This window comes from Arvicanthis niloticus, chromosome 15 (genome assembly GCF_011762505.2).
Source record: "Arvicanthis niloticus isolate mArvNil1 chromosome 15, mArvNil1.pat.X, whole genome shotgun sequence".
In the NCBI taxonomy this organism is placed as follows: Eukaryota; Metazoa; Chordata; class Mammalia; order Rodentia; family Muridae; genus Arvicanthis; species Arvicanthis niloticus.
In genome coordinates, this window is record NC_047672.1 from 13,317,627 (window position 1) to 13,335,278 (window position 17,652).

General features: G+C 43.7%; 1 long non-coding RNA gene across 1 annotated transcript in view; it reads left to right on the forward strand.

Moving 5' to 3' along the window:
• LOC143434514 (uncharacterized) overlaps nucleotides 1-17,652 on the forward strand; it is a 116,759-nt gene that overhangs the window by 83,217 nt on the left and 15,890 nt on the right. Inside the window, exon 2 of the long non-coding RNA XR_013104024.1 lies at nucleotides 10,364-10,496. This is a non-coding gene — a long non-coding RNA (uncharacterized LOC143434514). The remainder of the gene's footprint in view (nucleotides 1-10,363; nucleotides 10,497-17,652) is intronic.

The window sequence follows — 17,652 nt, forward strand, 5'->3', positions numbered from 1 at the left end:
TAAAACATGTTCTATATAATACCATATATATTTCTTACATTGCTCCTGAATTTTGAGAGTTCTGCACTTGAGCGATATTGAAAAAAAAAAAAAAAAAAAAAAAAAAAGGCTAAGAGGAGGCCTGGGAAGGGGTTAAGTAGGCCCTGATTCCATTCATGGAAGTATAGATCAGCTAGCAGAAAAGCCAGTGGAAAGTTTACCCCTTCCCACTAACCCTCTGTTCCCTCTGGGAACTGAGATATGCTTATATTCCTCTGTGAGGAGACAGAAAACTAAGCCACGCGCTACGAATGCATTTGACCAACTGTGACATTTTTTAAATAAGGTTTTAACTGGTTTTATTACACCAACTGTGTAATTTCAAAATGACTCTGTCATCTATTATGTCTATTATAAACAAGCACTTTGTTTAACCAAGCCAATAATAACCTTCACCGGCAGAGACGGCTGGGATTTGAGAGAACCAAGTTCTCTGATTGTTTAGATAAGGGGAAGGAGAGTCTTTGGCTAGGAAAAGCAAAGAAAGCATGGTTTTGAAAGAAAAAAAAATTGAATGTGTCATACTATTCCCAATTATTTGATTTTTTCCCCTCTGCTGTGTGCAGGAAAGGCGCCCGCTTGCTGAAGCCCACCGCACACGGGTGCCATCTCGCTTACAGCTTGCACAGCCTGTCTCTGGGCTCTCAGCTTCCAGAGGCACAAAGCAGCCAGGCTGTGTGAATGCCATCCAGGGTGCTTTGGAACAAGCCATGCTAGACTCTTCTCTGTGTATGACCTGAGGGGACTGTCAGTCTCCAAATTCACCTAGATGATGGGAGTGACAGTTCCAGTCTCATGACGTTGTGATGAAGGTTTGGTGACATTGCATGCCTGAGACATGGGGAAGTACTCCATAACTCAAAGCATTCTTCTGATCTCCACATGGGGGAACACTGTGCCATCTATGCCTCAGAATACACAGTTGTCATAGAAACTATAAACCCAAGGGTTCCCAGACACCCAGCCGTCCCAGCGATTGCCTTCTCCCAAGTGACCCCATCCCGTGTGAATGGATCACACATCTGCAGTGGTGCCATGCTTGCTCTTGTGGCCTCTTAACATACTCTGTCTGCTTTTCTGGAGTCACAGAGCAGACTATCAAGTTGAAGCTTACCTAATTTAGCTTCCAGGACAAAGTCTCTACTTTCCTGGGAGGCTAAGAGACTGTGTGACTTGCTAAAGACTCTTAAGAAAGTGTGAAGCTATCCAAGCCTCCTAATGCACAGGTAACATTTGTGTATACACATGTGACTCCTACCCATGCCTCCACCCCCAACATACACACAGTCATGTACTCACACTTACACACTCACACAACTCACTCTCACACATACACATACTTATGCATGCTCACAGGCTCTGTTTCTCTGTGTGTGTCTCTCTCTGTATTTCTGTCTCTATCTTTCTCTGTTTCTGTCTCTCTGTCTCTGTCTGTCTCTGTCTCTGTCACACACACACACACACACACACACACACACACACACCCCTCTAAGATTTAGAGTTCTGTGTAGATGTATCGGTTCTAGACTTTCTAGCATTCCCAGAACCAAGGAGGCGAAATCCTCTTAGGACAGCTAGGTGTCCCTTCATAATGACATCAGCAAACAGGAAGTACTAACCTATATATCAAATGCGCCTGAGATTGCCCCTTTACTCCCAGCCACAGAGAGTCTAAGCTCAATGTGTTTAGAAAATCCTCAGGGTCCCTCTGCATCTGGTTTCTGCCCTGCCCCCTCCTCCTATCGCTCTACACTCCATCTGACAGCTAGAGGAGGCAGGGGGCTCAAGTTTCATGGCTGGGCATGAGGCCCTCCAGGTATATTACAACTGGTCCATTTCATGTGAAATCTTCCAGCTTGACCAAGAGTCACTGACCTCCAGAGCAGCCATTTAACCTCCATTACTTGGTTTATATTGGTAATATTTACATGGGAACTTGATTAAAGCTGACCTTTGGAGAAAACAGAATTCAATGTGTATTCGAAACCTCTCCTCTTTCTCCAGCCCATGTCAGGCATCATCTGTTTCACTTCTTCCCTAATTGGTGAACTGGCCTCCACTGCGTCTACCTCTCCCCGAGGGTTCTGCACTGCTTGCCATTTGGGTCTGTGCCTTGTCCCCCACAAGCAGGCTTGAAAATCTGCAGGGTTAGAGCCCCAGCTTGGTTGCAGTTAAAGACAGTTTGTTTTAAATAGATCCTTCCACTTTATGTTGCAGAAAAAGCACCAAATATCCCGTCATTCTGCTCTAAGGAATCTTTCCCACTGTCTGAGTGTCTCAGCAGGACGGTGGCAGCCCTCTCCCAAAGGACAACTGAGGCCCACGGGGAAGGAAAGCAGCAGCCATCAATTCAGGGTGCAACCCATCTTCCAATATAAAAACCTTATCTAGGTTGCTTTTTAGCTCAGGATAATATGTCTGTGAAGCTTAAAGAGACTATTTGATAACATGTTTGCTTGCTGTTGCTGACATGTCCAGAAGCTTTATCTGCTCTTAAGGATTAAGTTACCTTCTGGGAATGCTAGAAAGTCTAGAAGCGATACATCTACACAGAACTCTAAATCTTAGGTGTGTGTGTGTGTGTGTGTGTGTGTGTGTGTGTGTGAGAGAGAGAGAGAGAGAGAGAGAGAGAGAGAGAGAGAGAGAGAGAGAAAGAGAGAGAAACAGAGACAGAGACAGAGACAGAGACAGAGATACAGAGAGAGACACACACAGAGAAACAGAGCTTTGATGCATTCTTGACTACTTTGCAGAAGTGCTACAAGATCTTGCTTTAAAGGCAAAGCCTCTGTGCCCACTAGAGGTGAGCCTGGCCTGGAGGAATTCATTCCTAAGGTATAGAGGAGGAAACTGAGGTAGAAAGGTCAGAAAACTTGCCTAAGGCTGCAGAGTTGTAGGGTGGGACGTGAATTCAGATCTGACATCAGTCCGTGCCTTTAAGCACACAATTCAAATCCTTTCTCTAACTGGCATCCTTAAACTGGTATCTTCTCAGAGCACACCTGGTTGATCTCATTTGTTTTCAACCTACTTCTAAGTAAATGCAGCTTGCCATCTAAATGTCAGAATTGCTTCTTTTGAAGATGGTCTTCTAATCAGAGATGTGGAAAGATCCTCACATATTTCAACCCTAGAGATAACCCATGTGCATAGCACACACACACCATGGAATGTGGGAAAGATGTTGGGCTAGCTCCTAAGAGTAGCAGGAGAACCTTCCAGCAGCTACTGTTTACTAGTTCTAGGGGCTTCACTGCTGCCCCAGACACTGCCTTGCTCACCCCTGAACCGAATGATGGGATAGCTTTGATGCCTTCTCTGCTTCCACAGGAAATGGCCTGAGGATCCAAGGCTTCTGAAGTGCTCTGCCTGCCATCTTTATGGGCACACCAGACCGCAAAACCCAGAGTGATGTGTACAGATGACTGTGTTATCTTTTTTTCAAGGCAAAAAGGCTTAGTAGGGCAGCAGCATGACACTGATACACAGAAGCACAAGCGTAAAGAAGCTGTGTTGATCCAGCTCCACTTTCCTGGGACTGTGGATGTAAAACATGCTCTCCATTGGGGAGATAAGTTGATGGTGTGCCCAGGAAGCCCTAACCTCTGTGCCTTCTGACCTTCTGGAGCCATTGTCTCTAAACTTAAATTCTGCACAGGCTGTGTTTGCCTACATAACTCAACACCAGAAGTGAGAGCTCTTCATGACTTATGCATGTCCTGCACGCAACAGGGACTAAAGATGACCAGTCATGTGTGCAATATCCAGGGGATGGAGACCTAAGTGGGTCCTGGTGTGATGTTTTGGGAAAATGGTTGGAAGGATCCCCTGCCCTGATTAAGAACTGAAGGTGGACCAGTGACTCAGAGGAAAAGGGAGTAGAGAATAACAGAGAGAGAGAGAGAGAGAGCTGAGAGAAGCTCCTTGGGCTGGTGAAGTGGCTCAGTGTGTTACAATGATTGCCAGCAAGCCTGACACCTTGAGCTAAAGTCCCCAAGACCCCAGGATCCACACTGTAGAGTGAGAGAACAAACATCTGCAAATTATTGTCTGACCTCCACATGAAAGTCATGTATGTTGTGTGTATATCTGTGTATGTTCACATACACACAAAATAAATAGGCAAACGTAAAAACAACAACAAAAAAACCCCTTACTTTATGGGAGGTGAAGGCATTTGCTTTCCCCCTCCTGCTCTCAAACCACAACTGAATAATAAAAGAAAATGGCGGGTCAGGCACGGTGCTCCAGGAGGTGGCAGGACTGTTGCTATGAGTTTAAGCCTACCCTGAAGTATAGATCGAGACTCTTGCTTCACAAAACAAAACCAGAAAACCAAAAATATCTCTTAGCAGCAGCATGAGGGGCTAAGGTTAGACAGCTGGCAACTGTTTCTGTAGAAGACTGATCTACACAGACTCTTTAGTTCTGGTTCAAATTACAGTCAAAGATGAGAGATGACAATGTGGGATCTTTTCAGAAGAGACAGAAGAGAACGGGTCCCCATGCTTACTAAGGATACCAGAATTTCACATGATTGTCCTTAATTACTAGCTTGTGTGAGATTGGCTATGTCACTTCACACTGCTTCTCCATAAAATTCATTTTCCTCCTCCATAAAAACTGGTACACCGATCCAGAAAATACCTAGGGTTATCAAATGTCCTGTAATAATTATTAAGATCGCATATTTCATTCTCAAGAAGCCTTGGCTTAGAGCACACGTTATGTGGTTGCATCTCTCACAGCAGTTAGTTACCATAACAACCTGACTTGAGATCAGCTAATGCTGTTTTCCTCAGTACTGTAGAGACAGAAAGAGCCAAGCAACCAGCTCCTTCTCTTCAAGAAAACAACGGCAAAAATAGCTCTAATTTCTTGAGTGGACCGTACATGTGGTCTTCTTGCCTAGTGCTTCCCAAGCATCAGTTAATGGGATGTACATGAACATTCTCAAGCTAGACAAGGACTCATGTACAACTGGGGACACGGAGACTCAAGAGAATAAAATGTGGCCTGCTTAGATCTGAACCCAGGTCTCCCGATCGAAGGTCACTTTTCAGCTTCCTGTCATGTGCGGTGAGGATGACATGTTTTATCAGCAGTCAGAGACAGTGGTCTCATTTTAGCAGCCAATCTTCTTGGCTGAGAAAGCGTTATTCCCTATAAGTGCTAAAGCATGTGACATTGGTGCATTCAGATGAAATGCCTTCCAAACTTGACATGGTTTTTCATGAACAACTTGTTTTCTTTCCTACAAAAACCTCTAGACACCTTGGCCACTGTTGTCTCTGGCACTCTAAAGGTCAATTTTCACAACACAAGGCCTACCTAGAGATTATTGGGACATCACAATGCTGATTAAATCACAAGGGTGCTGTTACCCAGCACAGCAGCCGGCTCAGGGATAAAAGCAGTCCAGTGCTGTGAGGTCAAGCTCCACACAGGAAGGGCTGGAACAAAACAAAGGCATAAACAACTAAGCAGTGTTGCAAACAAGACCAGAAAGGAGGCATCTGGGATCTGCTTCTGCTTCTGCTTCTGGTGACTTTCTGGGAAAGGCTTGAAGCTTCTTAGATTTTTCAAAGAAAAGTAACCAGTAACGAAAGAAAACCAGCTGGACACAGTAAGAGCATCAGTTGAAGCAGACTGTAATCAAGCACTAGGAATGGTGGAGTGGTCAGGCACTGTGGACAAGTGCCTTTCACTTTTTGTTTTTTCTTAAATATTTTTCTCCTCCCCCTCCCTACTCTCCCCTCCTGTTTCTCCTCCTTCCTCCTCTTCCTCTTCTTCCTCCTGTTCCTTTTCTTCCTCCTCCTCCTCTTCCTCTTTTTCCTCCTGTTCCTTTTCTTCTTCTTCCTCCTCTTCCTCCCCCTTCATCCGCAGCTATGCACATCCTGGTGAGTATTAGCTGAAAATATTGTCCCCTCCTTTTTTTCTGGGACAAGCTCACAAGTAGTCTGGGGTAAAGCCACGGCGTCTTTGGATTTCTGTTAACATTTACTTTGGTTATTGTGTAAGTTTGGAAGGACAGAATAGCTACGTTGAGAAGGCTTCGTGTTTATACAAGTTGAAGAAAGAGGAAGGCTCCCGGAGTGCTGGGAAGGCAAGTGAATCCTGTTTGCTCATGGAGGATAAAGATGAAATTTTTATGACCTTCTGGTTTACCCCAGTGCCATTTAGCACTTGCTGAAATGTTTGGGTCCTGAGATATCACTACCCAAGGGCTACCATAGATTATAAAGCAGCGTTTTTGCATGGGATGGCTCCCGTTGTGAGACACTATATGCCTCCTGTGTTAGAAATGTTTCTCCATACTCAGCCCAGTGTCCCCTGCCACAACCAGGTGTGTCCTTGTGGGTATCAAAGCTAAGAATCCCCAGAAGCTATCTGAGGCCCACAGCTCTAGATCCTTCTAGAACCAAAAGTTAGTGCATCCTTCAGAGGAGTTGAATCCTACTTTCTGCTCCATTCTGGAGAGAAAACCCTTTCTCCTGCTTCCTGGATGCTGTCCTTTCTGCCTTCCAGTAAATCACTTTGAACCTGGAGAACACAGGAGGAACAGAGTACACCCAGGTGTCCTGAATCATTAAGCACACTGGCTTCTCTGGGGACAGACTAGATCCTCTGAGCTTTGACAGCAGTGAAATGTGACAAGAAAGTAAATATTCTTGTGCCCCACTTAACCAGAGGTCAGATGTCCCTCAACCTCAACCTTCTGGAATTCAGCTTGAGGAGCAGGAAGGAAGCAAAGCAGGCTGGGAGCAGCGGAAACACCAGTCACAAGGCGATGCACTCTAACTATGTCTAATTGACTCTTAATTAACGCACACTCCTAATGAGGCCACTTATTCAGTCACTTGGGCCACAGCGAATTAAAAGCAGAAAATTGAGGGGGCAAAGGGAAAAAAAGAAAGAGATTAGTGGTAATCACCCCAAAGGCCGTAGGAAATGAAGACAAACAGCTTGACATCAAAGAAAGAGATAAAAAGCAAGCTTTCAGAAAGGGTCCCAGAATTAGCAAAGCCAGCAATCTTCAGCATCTGCAACGGGTCAAACATCATTGCACATCTGGAAAGCCCAAGGGTATCACCGCCACAGCAAATACACAGTTCCTGCCCTAAAAGCCAAGACAGCGTGCATGCAGGGGTTGAAGCACAGCCAAGTCCCCACCTTCCGAGTCCCACGGTTCTTCCACCATAAAGTGATTCACTCTGGAAGCTTGTTGACAGCAGCAAGCATCCTCACAAGGCTCCCCTCACTGTAACGCTGACTCAGAATCATGCTTTTGAGAACCGCGCTGGGAGTCCTAACTTAGGCCATCACTCATGGCACCGGGCCTTGACTCATTTTAAAATAACACATTCAAGCTGTTTGTTTTTCTGTTCCCCAACTATTTCCTGGTCCGCAAAAGCTCTCTTCTAATTTTCTGTTGACCGTTGGCAGCTGATTAGGTTCTGCCAGGTCTTCTGTTTCATTGAGTGGCATCTGGTCATCCCCGTGGGAAACAAAAGAGCTGGCAGAGCCGAGCAGGTTCAGTCAGCACCTCTCCTTTCTCTTAGTTCTCCAGTCTACCAAAGACGATGGACAGCCCCAGTGAATGGGCGTTTCTATTTGCATATAAAATATACAAATGATAATAAGCAATGATATGTGGTTTATATCGTAAGACACAAAAGATGCAGATTATCTAATCTTGTCCTTTTCTTCAAAAGATGTACGATTGCACTTTTAAGAACACTGGTATAAAGTTAAGGATAAATTCAATTCCCTCTATTTTAGAATATTAGCTATTTGGAAGATAAATTCACTTTATTGTAAATTCTTAAGGCTCAGTATAATTTCTGACTTGTGGTTCAAAACTGCTTTCAGATGAATGAATGAATAATTGAACGGATGAATGAATGAATGAATGAATGTCTCTTATTTGAAGTAGCTAAGTTATGGGTTTTTCAGGATGTTTATCTATGCAGAATCTCCCTTTCATGATAGTTGGCAATTACAATACACAGACTGTAGGAAATAGGGGGTGAAACAGAGAAATAGTATTCATATTTGTAAAAACCACCTGCTAGGATTTAGGGAGTATGTTTAATATTTATGAAACTCAGAAAACCTCCTGGGCAAGAGAATGACTCACAGCTCACGAAAAGGTAAACTCATGTGCCATTCTGTAACAGGTATGTGTTAAATACCATATGTGTTCTTGAAGTTGCCTGTGTGTAAAACACTCTTTAAGAGTCGGTAGTCATTTCCTTTCCCAAGGATATTCTTTGTCTGATGCAATTAATTCAACCACTTTCTTCTTTTTCCTTTGCTATCTATAGAGCAAGGAAGTGCTCTTAAAATTAATATATGCTAGGTCTTTCTTTACAAAAAATGCTTAAAATTATGTTGGCTACACAAAATGTAATCTGTGGCTTAGGTCCTATGAAGGGTCACCTTGCAAAAAGTGACAAATGTGTATTCCTTTAGTTTCTTGTTTGCTGAAATGACCAAGCCTCTGCTCCTGGGATCTGTGCAGCCATATTGGCATGCCATGCTCAATAGGGAGTCATTTGAGAGCTAAAAGAACTATCTGCAAACAGACACAGTAGAGCTATCCTGGAAGAGATGGAGTAGGGGGCAGATGCGATACTTAGTCCACTGGTTCTCAAACGTGCTGGTCTTGGGACCTTTTCACATTCCTAACAGTTAGTGATGGCCTTTAGATTATCTGGGCTTTGCTATAAATATTAATCATATTGCACATAAAATGTTCTAGATACAAGAATACAGATTCTATTGGTCATAAAGATGATGAAATCATCCTGACTTGTCTCCAGAAAAACTATCCTGCATGTGAATAGAGGCTAATATCTGAGCATTGTTATGAAAGGTATTTTTAAGATACAAATCCTGGAAGGGTCCCAGAGAGCCCCCAGGTGCCTGCACAGCACTGTGAACTGTGAATGTCACTTATTCCAGAGACAAAACACTCATCCACAGTAGTCTCCAGGGGAGTCAACCAAGACAGAACAGGGACACTTGGCTAGTGGAGGCTGAAGAATTTCATGTGGATTGTGTCTGCCTCAGTGACAACTCCGGCCTGCATTGCAACAAGTATGCACTGTGAAGAGCCAGTGTGGAGGACATGGTATTTAGAGAGTGGCCTTTTCACCTCTGAAATACTTGAAAGTGGTGACCTTCTCTTCCTGAAATGACCCTTGACCTGGTGACCAGTGTTCCAGTGCATTCTTTGTGGCGTCTACCTCTGGAAGTCATTAGCTTCTGGGTGTAGTGAAGAAATTGGGGCTCAGTTGCTTCAAAGTTGCTTCAAAGTTGCTTCAATGTTTAGTCCTAAAAAAAAAAAAAAATCCACGAACTGTGTCAAACACAACACAAAATGGATATCCACTGAGAAAATGCTTGACTTTATATTATTTAGGTTTGAAATCAGTTAACTTTATAAACGCTCATTGAATGGATGAAAATTAAAGCCAGGCATTGACTGTGACTAGTTGTAGGCTTAGAGAAGCAGATCTTGTCTTAGGGCAGAATGGAAATTCTTTCCTCTTTCTATTAGATAGGGGTACTGGGTGGACTCACTCCTCATAGACAATTGTTCTGAGATTGATGCAATGGCTGGGGGCAGAGCCAGCTATCGGTGGCATGAAAGGTGGAGGAGCCCTTTTTTCCAAAAAGCACACAAGGGCACTTTACACTTTATGCATGTGTTAATGGTTTTATAATTGCTGACCCCTTAAAAGTAAAGAAAACCTAAATTTAAAATTATTAACACAAACATTACTCTTCATTTTTACATGCTACACAGCCAGTTTTAAAAGGATAGATAAGAACATGTATGTGAATTTGTAACATTATACAGGTTTGTTTCTCCTTCCTCTTTCTTTTATTTCCTCCCTCCCTCCCCCTCCATCCCTTTCTTCTTTCCATTTTCTTTCTTTTTTTTTTTTTAAATAGAGTTTCACCATATATCCAGGGTTAGCCTTGCGTTTATGAACCTCTTGTCTTAGTCTAATAAACACTGTGGTTACTCCATGCCCTTGCCTATAATATGGTTTCATGGCTCATACATGTCCAAAGATAGAGTCTGGGGCATCAACAGCTATTGTCAGATGGCCATGAACAAGGCTAAAAGGGAGAGTCAAATAAAAGGCATCATCAGAAGTAAGAATTTGTTGAGTTACATGTGGTTGATTTTAAAATTGTTCTTATGAGGCTCATTTACATAATATGAATAACCAGAGAGGAAAGGAAATCACTGGGCTACAGTGCTAATTATGGCTTGTTTTTATTTATTTATCTACTTATTTATTTTTAGGTTTCTTTCTATGGGTCCAACCTGAAGAAGCACTCTACATGGCCAAATCTAATGTTGTCACTAAAGCTGCAACGAGAAGCTTCGGGCCCAGCAGAAGGCTGTGGGGCCAGCAGTTTCTTGGTCCAAAGGCAGGGTATGTAACACACAGTCAAGACTAAAGGCTACTGTCATGTCGGAGGCAATCACCAGCATCTTGTATGGGGAAGGATGAAGAAAGCTGAGAGGTGAATGGAGACTACTGGCTTTGGAAATAGAGCCACACAGTCTTTAGCCCTACAGAGGGCATCCTTTATCATCCTCAACAAGCTACAGGGCACAAAGAACCTTACGGTGATCTCTTTGGTATTTGCAAGATCCCTAAAAGGTAACACAGCCACTCAGCTTCCATTGCTATCTCAGTGGTTCTGAGTTGCTGGGACAAAGCCTGCTGGAGGGAGAACCTGCCCCACTTTAGATCCCCACGCTGGCTCTGACACATGCTGCAAACGAGGCAGCTTCCCACTGTCCATCCGTTTCCCATTCTCCTCATTTGGTTAAACCACACACTCAGTACTGGGAGCTTCTGGATTTTTCTTATCTTGAACATCACGTACTGTTCCAGCCCACAGTCAACCAGCCACCCAGGAAGGAAGCATGTTGTTCCTGGTCAGCCATATGGCCACACTGTTGAAAAGCTCTGTAAGTCATATTATCTGTACTGCACTAAAAAAGATCTATGAGAACTTGAGTCTCACAGTGTGGTTGGTTTCATCTTTATCTCTGGTCTGCTTACCTCATAATAAATGTGAAGAGAAAAACGGGAAAGGCAAGAGAGGGCATGTAAGGACACCAGTGGGGTTGGTGACCAAGCAAAGGCCTCTTCTCTTATCTCTATCAAGATTTTCTAAACTCAGCTATAATATAGCAGTTCCATATGTCAGGCCTCACTCCAGTTGGGACCAATGAGAAATCTCAACTTCTCTGTCCTTTACTGTAATCAACTTGTTATTCAAAATAGAATCACATGCTTATCGTTTTTAATATTGCTTGAAACATTTTTATTTTCCTTTTTAAAACTCCAATAACATCAATTATTTTGACGTTTATATGCAGACATAAAAAGGCTGTGGCTGTAAATGTGTCTTTCACGGGGAAAGAAAAGAAGCACACGCGGCATGTTCTAGATCTTGTGTTTGTATTTTCTTGAAGTGTCTTACCTCCTGCCCCCAATCTGTGCTTTAAGCCAGCTGTTTACCCTGATTTATACTGAGAGAACCAGGAAGTTCTAACGAAACTGGTACAAACATGTATAAAGAAGGCAGTGGTCTGCTGGGGTCTCTTCCACCTTAGAGGCAGTGTTTTTGCATTTTGTGGTCAAAATGGTTAATGAAATATAATGGTCAAGAGGAAATTAAGTTGCCCATGGCACAGGAAGAAATATGCTTTTTCTTGCTGTCCTAGGAAGTTTAAAAAGATACTCCCAATTCTAGACAACTGGAATCTTGGATGGTGTACATGTGCAGGCATGCAAGTGTGTGTGTGTGCCTATGCACGCATATGGACTTGTGAGTGGAAAGAAGGGATAATTTGCTTCAAATAACAGCTCACTCTGCACACTTGTGTCTTTGAGACTTGATCTATATTCAGCTCTACTGCGGCTGCTCAGTGCTGTTCTCCCCCGAGCCTTGGGATGGGTTTGGTTTTTTAAGGACCCTGCACAACACTTTGGGCTGCTAGTCACTCTCTCCCTCTTCTTGTCAGCTATTTTGCTTTGGATCTCATTGTGTCCTTAACTTCTTGATTGTTGCTGGCGGTCTGCAGGAGTGCAGAAGATGAAGTTTTAGTCATGGTGTGGGCTCCTTTGAACTTCACTATGACCTCATGATGCAGATTCTGTTCCCATGTTATGAGGGAGGGGAACCGAGGCTTAAAGGAGGGGAAGTGACTTGTCCGAGGGAGTACAAAGTATATAAGGAGTAACAAGATTACAAAGCAGTTGCTTATAATCAAAGGTGTTCCCTGCGTTACCCCTCTGCCCCCGTAGCATTTGGATTGGGGTTGAGGCATGACTTAAAGGGAGCATGAAATGGGACTTCTGTGTTAGAAATGACACTTCTTAGTTTGAGCATACATGTATAACTGTGGTAAAGTCACAGGACTGAGTATTTTGATTCTCTTATGTGTATTATATTTCAATTTATATTAAAATAGTAAACAACGAATGAACAAGTGTGAAGACAAAACACAAGTGGACAACCAACTATTAGCTGACTATCTATCTTCCTGGTGCTCAGTAGGTAGGAATCCACTGCAGACAGCACCTCTAACTCATGAAATTCGGATCAGGCAGAGTGGTGGACAGAGCACCCTGGAGTCAGACTGTCTGGATTTGAGGCTGACACAGAAGGAGTGTGGGGACGTCACCTGAGCTTCACCATGTTTTAATGTACTCATCTAGAATCACAGGGATAGTTTAGTCCTTGCTGAGATAGGTTTACCCATATAAGGATTTGGGCATGAAGAGTCTCTTGGTACCATGGAAAGTTTGGGAATTAGATGTACCTATTGGTACAGGCTGGGTAGGCAGCCCCGTGGTCACATGGCAACTGTGATCCTGTTTTCCCAAACCAAGTGCAGGCATTGAAAGCCTCTTTTGTTAGCAGGCCCAGGTATATTCCTTTTCCTGGGAAAAAGCTCTTTCCAAAGAAATCGTATGACCAGATGTGTTAGCCAACTGACACTAATACATCCACCAGCTTTCCTTGGCTCAGAGGGTGCAGACAATCATAAGAGTACTTCCTTGTCTTTGGTGTAAATCTTGTGTTCCATAAGTACAATTCTGAAGTGAAAATGAGGAAGCTTCTATCACTCCCTGGAGTTTATGACAAAGGTGAATTCCAGGGGGAGACAAGGGAGGAGAGGAAGAAGTTAAAAGTTTTGGGTAATATGACAGGTACTGCATCTTCCCATTGGCTCGATGTGTTGTAAATCCATGGAGTCTAAATCTTGGTTCTATGCTCCATCATATAGAGCTAGCCTGCAGTGTTTCCAGGATGCCTGCTCTGTGAGTCCCCCCACTATGTGCATCTGTGCGGGATGGCCTACCCCTCATCACAAAGGCTCATTCTAATTGTGCCAATGGTCAGCTGGGCTTGCCATGATTCTGTCAAAGCAGACAAATTAAACATGTCAGGTGACATGTGGGAAAAAAAGGCTTTCTGATTTATTGTGGAACTTTTTACGGATAAGAGTTATTTCTTTTGGCTGGCTACCTACTCTCTTAGTCTTGATCTCATTTCAAGGGACCACAGCCGTTCCTCTCAGATACTCTGGGTGCTGAGATGTTTGTGTGCTTGTGTCGCTCTGCCTTTTGCACATTTGGCTACAGTTGCAAAGTGAGTGGTTACAAAGTGTTGATTAGGAGACGAGACTTAAGGGGGAGATTGCAACATTCACCCAAACTATTTTAGCTGAAGAAAAGGCTCAGCATCACATTATTATTTAAAAAAAAAATTGAAGTTTATATACATTGTATTGTGCATTTAGGGTCACACAAAGAAAGCTCTGTCCCACCGCACTTATGCATATAAATAGGATGTGGTTGCATCTTTTTCTCTTGAATGATGTGTGTGTGTGTGTGTATACCTAGTGGTACAGGAAGGTCAGATTTGGGGTGATCCTTCTCCCTCTAGCTTTTCAGATGTCACAACCAGATGAAGAATAATTTAAGAAGCCCCAAGCTGGGTGATGGGTCTTGCAGAGCCGTCTGTCCGTTGGTTGGACCTGGGCGAAAGCTTAGACCAAACAAGGTAATTTACGACCCAAGGCGAGCTCAGCTCCCTGCAGGCAGCACAGCCTAAGTTCTCCAAAGAACTCCTGGTTTATGAGAGAGAACTGTAAGGCTGGAGACAGGATAAGTTATGGCTTTCCAGTGGCTTCCCCTCTCCCCCATTCCTGGTGATATTTATTATTTGTAGGCAGGGATGAGAGGGTTCACTTTGCCAACTTTTGAACCCTTGCCAAATTCACGGTTCTGAGCTTGACGCCATCCTTGAACCTCTCTGCACCGGAGTTCCTGTTTCCTTAAGCATCCCGCAGCTTCTTCTTTGGAAACGAGAAGAAATCTACAAGCTTCCCTTTAAAAGCTGGAAACAATTCCTTAAACATCAAATAGGTCTCCCCTTCTTGAAATTGCAAAGTATTTTGATGAGTTGAATATAAATTAATTGAAAACATAAGCTCCGAATTCCCTCAGTTTATACCCTAAGTTCACGGCTGAATTGCACTTACATTTTATTAGCTTCAAAGTTGATAAGAAATCACAGGATGAGAGAAGAGCCCCAACACGTTTGTTCTTTTTTATTTCTATTGCCTCCCCACCCCCCTTAATATAAAATGGGCTTCAGCAGGGTGCACAAGGCTGGAAAGAGGAAGAAGGAGCAGGAGGCATTCCTATGCAGAGTTTTGCCAAAAAAGAACTCTGTATTAGGAAACAGGGTATTTTGGCTAAAGATTTACATTCTTGATTTAATGACTGTAACCTTAGGAGGTCGACATAACTTTGAAATCTGCATGGCTGACTCTCCACCACACTGGAGCAAGCTCATCTCCTTCACACCTGCAGTTCATTTGGCATGTCCTTCCCAGACTTCAAGCCCTGTCCTTAGGAACCCTGTGAGGTTATTTGGGTCTAGTACTTTCTATGGCCCATTGCCTCTTGTCCTTTGAAAGTGTGCCCTGTGCGTATGGAGACTGCTGTACAAAGGCAGCCTGGGGTGAAGTGGAGATGCCTGCAGCCATTTTGATGCACTGGTGAAGGACTTACGAGGTTGCTGCAATCTCTGGATGTTGACTGGGAGGGGAATAGTTTTGAGGGATAAGAGAGTGTGACACATGGTATTGATCAAGAGATTTCTGCCAAATGAAGCTCTTAGAATCTGGGCCATCAGTGTTCATCAGGTGCCCCTCAAATGTCATTCTTCTATATATAGTGTGTGACAGGGAGGGCTTAGTCCTAAGTTCACATACTAAGCAGATAGAGTGGAACGTTTCATTGTCTTGCCATCATTCACCCAAGCACACTTGGGAAGATGGTTCAAGAGAGTCTATGGGCCTGTTATTACCTCACCTGATAAAGATGGTCTTAGGATGGCCATCCTATTCCAGAGTTGAATGTGGGGGGAGTGAGAAAGTCCAGGGGACTCAGGGATATTGAGTTCAAAGTAGGTACCCATAAGGGGGACCATGCATGGAAAAAAAAAGTGCTTGGAGCCTTAGATTCAGATGCTCTGGGGCAATAGGTATGGTCTGCATTCCGTGAAAAATCAGCTTCAAACCTGCTCTCTACCCATTTGGTGAGAGGAAAACACAGTTCTGTGATGACAGAATGTGCCAAGAAGAGACTGACAAAAAAATCCCTCTGCCCAGCTGTGGCCCCGCTGTCCTGCTGCCAGCTGGGATTATCCAAAGTGGGTGTCCACAGAGAACACGGACATTCTTTCCCACCACAGGCTGTCAAACCTCCCTATTTGACTGTTTGAAAAGCTGCAGAGAATTAAAACATAGGCGCTTTGGGAGGGGGTGGAGAAGGTCCTTTGGGGGCACTTTATTTGGTTTGGTCTCTATCTCCCTGCCTGGACTGTAGCAAAACCCAGGAGAAGTCAGCATGCAAAGAATAGGCCTTGCAAGAATCGAAACCCTCCTGCCAAAGTGAAGAGCAAGGAGGTTTTTTTTTTTTTTTTTTTTTTTTTTTTTTCCGCTCTGGTTTTATAATCATTTCTGTTTATAGTGGGAAAGAAAGCTCCCCCTTCTTGAATCCAGCACATGGAGTCTTTTCTTCCTTGCTCCTTCCTTACACAAACATTATAGGGCCCAGTCCTTCAGTGTGGTATTTTTGAGCAGCTAATGTTAAACACAGATGAACTCTGCCACTTGAATGGGATGCCTGTGTCTCTTGTGTGGTGGAACTGCCACTCATATGAGGGAGGAGATGGTTGCAAATGGTGACTAGTGGGGTCGAGGTGGCTGGAATGGGGTGTGGGGAGGAGAGAAGCACGACTTTTCATGCTCTTTTGAAAGTCCAAGAGCTGGTGTGAAGGGCAGGGGAGGACACCAAAGGCTGCTGTGTTGACCACTGGGTCCTAGGACACTGATTTTAGCCAGGGTCCTGGGAAAATGAAGGGAGTGAGATGTGTCTCATCTGATGACCTATTCTCTATCTGTCTCTTTCACACACACACACACACACACACACACACACACACACACACACACACACACAGAGTATCCTCCTAGCTCAGATTATATAAAGCCCCAGAATTGTAACAAGCAAGGAAGAAGTCCAGTGTAACTTTGTAACTTTGTAAATAGCTTTGTATTGACATTTCCAATGAACTGTCTTACCTTGGTCTTGAATTATCTCAGAAAACCCAGTGAGGAGAGAATAAAGTAAAGGAAAAAAAATGTAACTATAGATGTCATGAAAGAGCTAGTTTAAAGAGAGGGTTTCCCCTGGCTCCTGTGGATAAACAGGGTGCTCTCCTAGACCTTTCTCCTCAGCCCCTTCCTGCCTCAGCTCGTGCTGCGCTGTAACTTGCTAGGCACCATGATGATGGATGCTGTAGGAAGAGGGAGCCTTTCTCTCTCACAGATGAGGCTTAAAGTTGGATCCACTAGCCCCACGAGGTGTTGCCAGTGTTCCAGACACTGGGTCCCTTCCTAATCTACACTGAAAGAGAGCTTATGAGAAATCTTCTTCTTTCCTTGCCACAAGAGAGACATGAAAATAAAAATGTTAATATATTTGATGGGCACTATTATACTCAGGTTACAGATACGAAATAATATGTCTATCATTACGGTTCCTGCCATGTCCCTTCATGCACATCCTTTTTGGCAATAACAACGGGGTAGGCAAGATCTCAAGAGAAGATAACAGCACAGACTGCTAATGAGTGTTGCTGGGGCCACACAGGACAGTTGTCCTGGATTATAGTTTCCTTGAGCATTGAGCATGTCCCATTCTTAAATGAGGAGATCTAACAACCTGGCAACCTGGGAAAGTAACTGGTTGAGTACGGGAGGGCTGAGACAGATGCCAAACTTTTTAATTAATATTCAAAAACAGCGCTAAACTTAGCCACCTCCCCAGTGTTTGAGCTCCTGGCCATATGTGGTCAGATAAACATTTGTAATGTGTGTGGCTACTCTGAATTGAAACACACTGGCTTTTGAGGATCTTATAATTTAAAAATAAGTATCTCGTTGCTAGTTCTTCATATTTATTACATGTTGAAATGCTTTGCGTGTAT